The sequence below is a fragment of the Saccopteryx leptura genome, chromosome 3 (genome assembly GCF_036850995.1).
Source record: "Saccopteryx leptura isolate mSacLep1 chromosome 3, mSacLep1_pri_phased_curated, whole genome shotgun sequence".
Lineage (NCBI taxonomy): Eukaryota > Metazoa > Chordata > Mammalia > Chiroptera > Emballonuridae > Saccopteryx > Saccopteryx leptura.
Genome location: NC_089505.1, coordinates 203,646,220 through 203,654,250, shown reverse-complemented (window position 1 = coordinate 203,654,250; position 8,031 = coordinate 203,646,220).

Below are 8,031 nucleotides of genomic sequence, written 5' to 3'. Positions count from 1 at the left end.
AGGTTTCCAATATATTAAATTTTTTCTCCATAAATTTTTTCTCATGTATTTGTGTTACCTCTCTTTCTTTTGTATCCATGATATTTGATTTTCTCTTCCTTAATGGCATCTGAGGGTGGTTTTGTTGGTAGTATTAATGAGATTTAATAAAGAATAAAATGTTAAAAAAATTAAAATAAAAAATCAAAAAGAATGTTTTTTTTAAAATTAATAATTAAATAAAGAAAAATAAAATAAAATAAAAATTTTTAAAAAGGAAATTATTCCACCCCCTCCTTTTTTTCTCTTCTCCTCTCCCCTTTTTTTGAGAAAAATTTTTGGTGAACTGTGAATTATATTGTACTAAATAGAACAAACAATGCCTGTAATGGAGGGCCTGAATTGGGGAGAAGTAATAAAGGGGGAAATAATAGAAAAAAGAGGGGGTGTGGACCCACAAAAAGCAAATAAGCAAAAAATTTGGGTCAAGAATAAAATGATTTGCTTTTAGGTGTTGGTTGACTAAGAGTTATAATGAGAGGAATAAGAGGAAAACAGAAAAATCGGGGGACAAATTAAAAAATTACTATTGTATTTAGTGGAACAAGAACTAGATAAAATGGAGAGCCAGGGATGGGAGCACTGCTAGTGAGTTAAAAAGGTGAAGTAAAAACTCCCCAAAATGCCACAAACATAAGTTTGAGTCGCAGATAAGATAATTTGTTCGTTATTGAGATTTGAATGAGAGGAGACGTAAAGGAGAAAGGAAGAAACTAATATAGAGGGAGAAAAGAAAGAGAGAGAGAGAAAAAAGAGGGAACCACTAAAAGAAGAAAAAAGATAAAAGTGGAGAGAGAGAGAGAGTTAAGGGTTTTGGAGTGCAACCCTCATAGAGAGAAAGGAAGAGGAAAAAAAAGATAATGGGAGATGTAACACATATGGGTAGTGTAGTTCAAGGAGAGGAGAGAGTAAGACTGGCAGAGAGTTAAATGACCAAATTGGAGGAGGGGGAAAAATCAAGAATGAAGATAAGAGAAAGAAATGAGCAAATAAAATAAAATGGGATAGGTTATAAAGTCTGAAGATTATTCTTGATTTTGAGAGGTTATCTTCTTGCTTTTTCTTTTCTCTCCCACTTCCTGGTCGGTGACTCTGTACCCCGGGTTCTGCCCCTTTGGCATGCTCAGGTAGAGGTTTGCAGTTGATAAGTGTCTATGGCGATGTCATGTATTATGCTTCAGTCTTGTTGGCAGTCGAGGTTCATTAGCATTTATAGGCTCCGACAGTGAGAAAGTCCGTGTTCCTGGAGCATCTCTCCTAGTCTTTCCTTCCTCAATTAGTAGCCTGATAATCCAGCTATGGGGTTGCTGCTGCCTCTGCCTGGATAGTAAGAGGCTCAAATAGCTGGCAACTCCCCGCTTTATTCCCACTCAGCACAGGTCTCTGAGTAAGGCTCAATCAGTCAGAGCTGCTAGCATAATCAGGCGGGGTTTCCGCCCACTGAAAGAACTCTGGCTCTGCCACTCTGTCTGGTAACGTGGGCGGGCACCCACTCCTGGGGTGCTTGGAGGAAATTCTCGCTCACTATCTGTGCGCAGACCAGAATATCAGGCTGGAAGTCTCACACTCTGAGTGAAACCCCCACCCACATGGAAAAGTTCCAGCATTGGAATTGGCTCTCGCTCCTCCCCCATGCGTGGCTTTTTCAGGGCACTGGGGCAGCCCGAGATTTTTCTTTTGGCCCATCCAAAGGCCCCTGACTCTGCCCCTCTGTGGGATAGCATGGGCACGCACTGCCAAGGCACTCGGAGGAATCTCTCGCTCACTATCTGCGCACGCAGACCGGGATATCAGGCCAGCAGTCTCACCCTCTGAGTGAAACCCCCGCCTGCACGGAAAAGTTCCAGAGTTGGAATTGGCTCTCGCTCCCTCTACATGCACGGTTTTTTCAGGGCGCTGGGGTGGCCCAGAGATTTTGCTTTCAGCCCACACAAAGGCCTCTGACTCTGCCTCTCTGTGGGGTAACATGAGCGTCCACTGCAGAGGCACTCGGAGGAATCTCTATCTCACTACCTGCGCGTGCTGACCAGGAGATCGGGGAAAATGGCTGCCAAACTTGTCTTTCTTTGTCTGGGTTTGGTGTGAGTGTTAGCTTGTATTGACTGGGTTGCCACAGGCACAGTTTTTCCTCGGCTTAGATCTTTGTGCCACAGCCTGGTTTGGCTGTTTGTGCCACGGCCTGGATCTATTCACCCCCTTTGCCTGCCTCAGTTTCTATATTCTCAGTTCCCAGTGAAAGCAGCCCTATTTAGGTTAGTGAGGAAGGCGGAGCATTTCTTACTCCCTCTTTCCTTCGGGGTTTGATTATATGTTTAGCCAATTTTTCGCTCGACCATACCTTCGGGTGTATTGCAAAACATCTGGAGGCTCCAAGGATAGGTTTTTCTGTTTCTGGTTGAAGATCTTGTTGAGTTTTGGGGGAGATTTATTGGTATTGCTTCCTACCACGCCATTACTCTGACGTCATCTCCTATAGAAAAAATTAATAGAACAAGGAGCCCGTTCTTTGAAAAGATCAACAAAATTGACAAACCCCTAGCAAGACTTACCAAGGAAAAAAGAGAAAGAACTCATACAAAAAAATTCCAAAATGAAAGAGGAGAAATCACCACGGACATTGAAGATATACAAAGAATTATTGTAGAATATTAAGAAAAACTTTATGCCACTAAATTCAACAACCTAGAAGAAATGGATAAATTCCTAGAACAATACAACCTTTCTAGACTGAGTCAAGAAGAGCCTAAACAGACCTATTAGTAGAGAAGAAATAAAAAAAAACAACATTAAAATCCTCCCCAAAAATAAAAGTCCAGGCCCAGATGGCTATACTGGTAAATTCTCTTAAACATTCAAAGAAGACTTGGTTCCTATTCTACTCAAAGTCTTCCAAAAAATTGAAGAAGAAGCAGTACTTTCAAACACATTTTATGAGGCCAACATAACCCTCATACCAAACCCTGGCAAGGACAGCACAAAAAAAGAAAACTACAGACCATTATCTCTAATGAATACAGATGCTAAAATACTAAACAGAATACTGGCAAATCGAATACAACAACATATTAAAAAAATAATACATCATGATCAAGTGGGGTTCATCCCAGTAACTCAAGGATAGTTTAACATACGTAAAATGGTTAACATAATACACCATATCAACAAAACAAAGAATAAAAAACACATGATCTTATCCAGGGGTCCCCAAACTTTTTACACAGGGGGCCAGTTCACTGTCCCTCAGACCATTGGGGGGCTGGACTATAGAAAAACTATGAATAAATCCCTATGCACACTGCACATATCTTATTTTAAAGTAAAAAAACAAAATGGGAACAAATACAATATTTAAAATAAATAACAAGTAAATTTAAATAAACAAACTGACCAGTATTTCAATGGGAACTATGCTCCTCTCACTGACCACCAATGAAAGAGGTGCCCCTTCCGGAAGTGTGGCGGGGCCGGATAAATGGCCTCAGGGGGCCGCATGCGGCCCAAGGGCCGTAGTTTGGGGACCTCTGATCTTATCAATAGATGCAGAAAAGGCATTCAATAAAATACAACACACCTTTATGTTTAAGACACTCAACAAAATGGGTATAGAAGGAAAATATCTCAACATGATAAAGGCCATATATGATAAACCATCATATATGGTTTCATCATATATGAAACCAACTTCATATTAAATGGCATAAAACAGGACTTTTCACCTTAAATCAGGAACAAGGTAGGGTTGTCCACTCTCTCCATTCTTATTTAACGTGGTGCTAGAAGTTCTGGCCAGAGCAATCAGACAAGACAAAGAAATAAAAGGCATCCATATTGGAAAAGATGAAGTAAAAGTATCACTTTTTGCAGATGATATGATCCTATACATCAAAAACTCCAAAGAATCCACAAAAAGATTACTAGAAACAATAAACCAATACAGTAATGTCACAGAATACAAAATTAACATACAAAAGTCCATAGCCTTTCTATAAGCCAACAATGAAATATTAGAAAACAAACTCAAAAAAATAATCCCCTTCCCGATTGCAACAAAAAAAAAAATGAAATACTTAGGAATAAACATAACAAAGGATGTAAAGGACATATATAATGAAAACTATAAACCACTGTTAAGGGAAATCGAAAAAGATATAATGAGATGGAAGAATATACCTTGTTCTTGTTTAGGAAGAATAAATATAATCAAGATGGCCATATTACCCAAAGCAATATACAAATTTAATGCAATTCCCATCAAAATTCCAATGACAGTTTTTAAAGAAATGGAGCAAAAAATCATCAGATTTATATGGAAGTATAAAAAACCTCAAATAGCCAAAGCAATCCTAAAAAAAAAAAAAAGAATAATGCTGGGGGCATTACAATACCTGACTTCAAACTATATTATAGGGGCACGACAATCAAAACAGCATGGTATTGGCAGAAAAATAGACACTCAGACCAATGGAACAGAATAGAAAACCACATATATATATAGTCAAATAATTTTTGATAAAGGGGCCAACAACACACGATGGAGAAAAGAAAGCCTCTTCAATAAATGGTGCTGGGAAAATTGGAAAGCTACATGCAAAAGAATGAAACTGGACTACAGTTTGTCCTTCTGTACTAAAATTAACTCAAAGTGGATTAAAGATCTAAACATAAGACCTGAAACAATTAAGTACATAGAAGAAGACATAGGTACTCAACTCATGAACCTGGATTTTAAAGAGCATTTTATGAATTTGACTCCAATGGCAAGAGAAGTGAAGGCAAAAATTAATGAATGGGATTACATCAGACTAAGAAGTTTTTGCTCAGCAAGAGAAACTGATAACAAAATAAACAGACAGCCAACCAAATGGGAAATGAATTTTCAAACAACAGCTCAGATAAGGGGCTAATATCCAAAATATGCAAAGAACTCATAAAATTCAACAACAAACAATCCAATAAAAAAATGGGAAGAGGACATGAACAGACACTTCTCCCAGGATGAAATACAAATGGCCAACAGATATATGAAAAGATGCTCATCTTCTTTAGTTATTAGAGAAATGCAAATCAAAACTGCAATGAGATACCACCTCACACCTGTTAGATTAGCTATTATTAACAAGACAGGTAATAGCAAATGTTGGAGAGGCTGTGGAGAAAAAGGAACCCTCATCCACTGTTGGTGGGAATGTAAAGTAGTACAGCCATTATGGAAGAAAGTATGGTAGTTCCTCAAAAACTGAACATAGAACTACCTTATGACCCAGCAATCCCTCTACTGGGTATATACCCCAAAAACTCAGAAACATTGATACGTAAAGACACATGCAGCCCCATGTTCATTGCAGCATTGTTCACAGTGGTCAGGACATGGAAACAACCAAAAAGCCCCTCAATAGATGACTGGATAAAGAAGATGTGGCACATATACACTATGGAATACTACTCAGCCATAATACATGATGACATCGGATGATTTACAGCAAAATGGTGGGATCTTGATAACATGATAAGAAGTGAAATAAGTAAATCAGAAAATACCAGGAACTGCATTATTCCATACGTAGGTGGAACTTAAAAGTGAAACTAAGAGACATTAATAAGAGTGTGGTGGTTACAGGGGGAGGGGGGAGGGGGAGAGGGAAAGGGGGAGGGGGAGTGGCACAAAGAAAACTAGATAGAAGGTGACAGAGGACAATCTGACTTTGGGTCATGGGTATGCAACATAAGTGAATGACAAGATAACCTGGATATGTTATCTTTGAATATATGTATCCTGATTTATTGATGTCACCCCATTAAAAACAAAATTATTAAAATAAAAAAATAAAAATAAAATAAAAAAAAGATGTTACTCCATTAATCTCTGATTTTCATAGGTTCTGATCATAGGTCATTGTTATATTTGTTTCTTTATATGAATGCTTTTAACTTTTCTGCTTCTAAGATTTAGTTTTATTATTGGTTTTTAGTAGTTTGATTTTATGATGTGCTTTGGCATGGTTTTGTTTAGAGGTATTATCCTCAGACATTATTGAGAATCTCAGATCTCTGGATTATTGTTTTGTTCAAGTTGGAAGAAAATGGCCATTTAAAAAATAGTTTTCTGATTACTTTTTGTCTCTGTTCCTCTGGGACTCCTCCAATTACACATACAGATGATCCTTGAACAGCACAGTTTTGAATTGCATGGGTCTACTTATATGTGGATTTATTTTCAATAAATCGAGTTGGGCCTTCCTATTCACAGGTTTCATATCCATGGATTCAACCAGCTGTGGGTGGAAAATAGTATTTTCACATTTTCTTTTGAAGGTGTCTAATTGTGGATTCAAAATACTATTTTGAATCTGCTTGGTTGAATCTGAAAATACAAAGGTCCATAGAGTCTAAGGTTATATATGACTTTCAACTGTGCAAGAGTTGATATCTCTAACCCTGAATTGTTCAAGGGTTGCTTGTATATTAAACCAATTGCTATTGTAATACAGGTAGTGAGCTTCTATGGTTTCTTCCTCCATTCTTTTATTTATGTTCATGCTTTGTTTTATGTATTCTTTAATTTTACCAGTTTTTTCTTTATATATTTTGGAGCTGTCTTGTTAAGAGTACCATATGATTATACTTAAATCTTTTTGAAAAGTGACACATTTATCATTAAAAATGTTTAGTTTTCTTTGTTAAAAACTGATCATATATCAGTATAGCTCCAGTGTAGCTACTGTTTCCATGACATGTTTTTTTGGGGGGAAAGAAATACAGAAGGAGGGTCAGAGAGAGGGACAGATAAACAGGAAGGTAGAGAGATGAGAAGCATCAATTCTTCGTTGCATCATCTTGGTTGTTCATTGATTGCTTTCTTATCTGTGACATAATGGGGGGGCAGGAGGGAGTCTACAGCAGAGCAAGTGACTTCTTGTACAAGCCAGTGACCATTGACCTCAAGTGAGTGACCATGGGGCTATGTTTATGATTCCATGCTCAAGCTGGCAACACCACACTCAAGCAGGTGAGCCCGCACTCAAACTGGTGACTTCAGGGTTTTCAACCTGGGTACTTCATGTCCCAGTCCAACACTCTATCCACTATGCCACCACCTGGTCAGGTTCCATGACATACACAGCTCACAAAAATTAGGGAATATTTGGGGATGACGTCATAGAAATGGCGCTGTGAGGACACAAACCGAAAAATCTCCCCAAAATTTCAACAAGTTCATCAACCAGAGTCAGAAAAATTTATCCTTGGAGCATCCAAGACTTCCACACCCTGAAGTCGAAAGCAGAGGCAGCGGCAGCCTCATAGCTGGATCATCAGGCTGCTAATCCAGGAAGGAGAGACTAAGAGAGAGGCTCCGGGAAAACAGACTCCCTCATTGTTGGAGCCTGCAAATGCTAACAAGCCTTGACTACCAACGAGACTGAAGCCAAATATATGACATTGCCGTAGAGTCTCATCAACTGCAAATCCCTACCTAAGCGTGCCACAGGGGCAGAGCCTGGGGTACAGAGTCACCGACCAGAAAGAGGGAGAGGAAAAAAAAAACGAAGAAGAAGTTAACCTCTCAAATTCAAGAAAAATCCACAGACTTTAAAATTTGTTCCACTATTTTGTTTGTTTGTTTGTTTCTTTCATCTTCTTGCCTTTATTAGTATTATTTCTATTTCCTCCACCTTGGTCCTTTTATTCTCTGCCTGTCTTATTCTTTCCTTTCCTTGAACTACACTACCCATAAGTGTTTCATTTTATTTCTTTTCTTCTTCCTTACTCTCCATGAGGGTTACACTCCAAAACCCTTAACTCTCTCTCTCTTTTTGTTTTTTTTCTTTTTATCTTTTTTCTTCCTTTCCTTTTCCTCTTTTTCTTGATTCTCCCTCTATTATTTTCATCTTTTCTCCTTTTAATTTTCCTCTCATTCAATCCTTAATCACAAACAAATTACTTAATTTGGGACTCAAGTTTTTTTTGTTTTTTTTGTGGCATTTATGTGCTTTT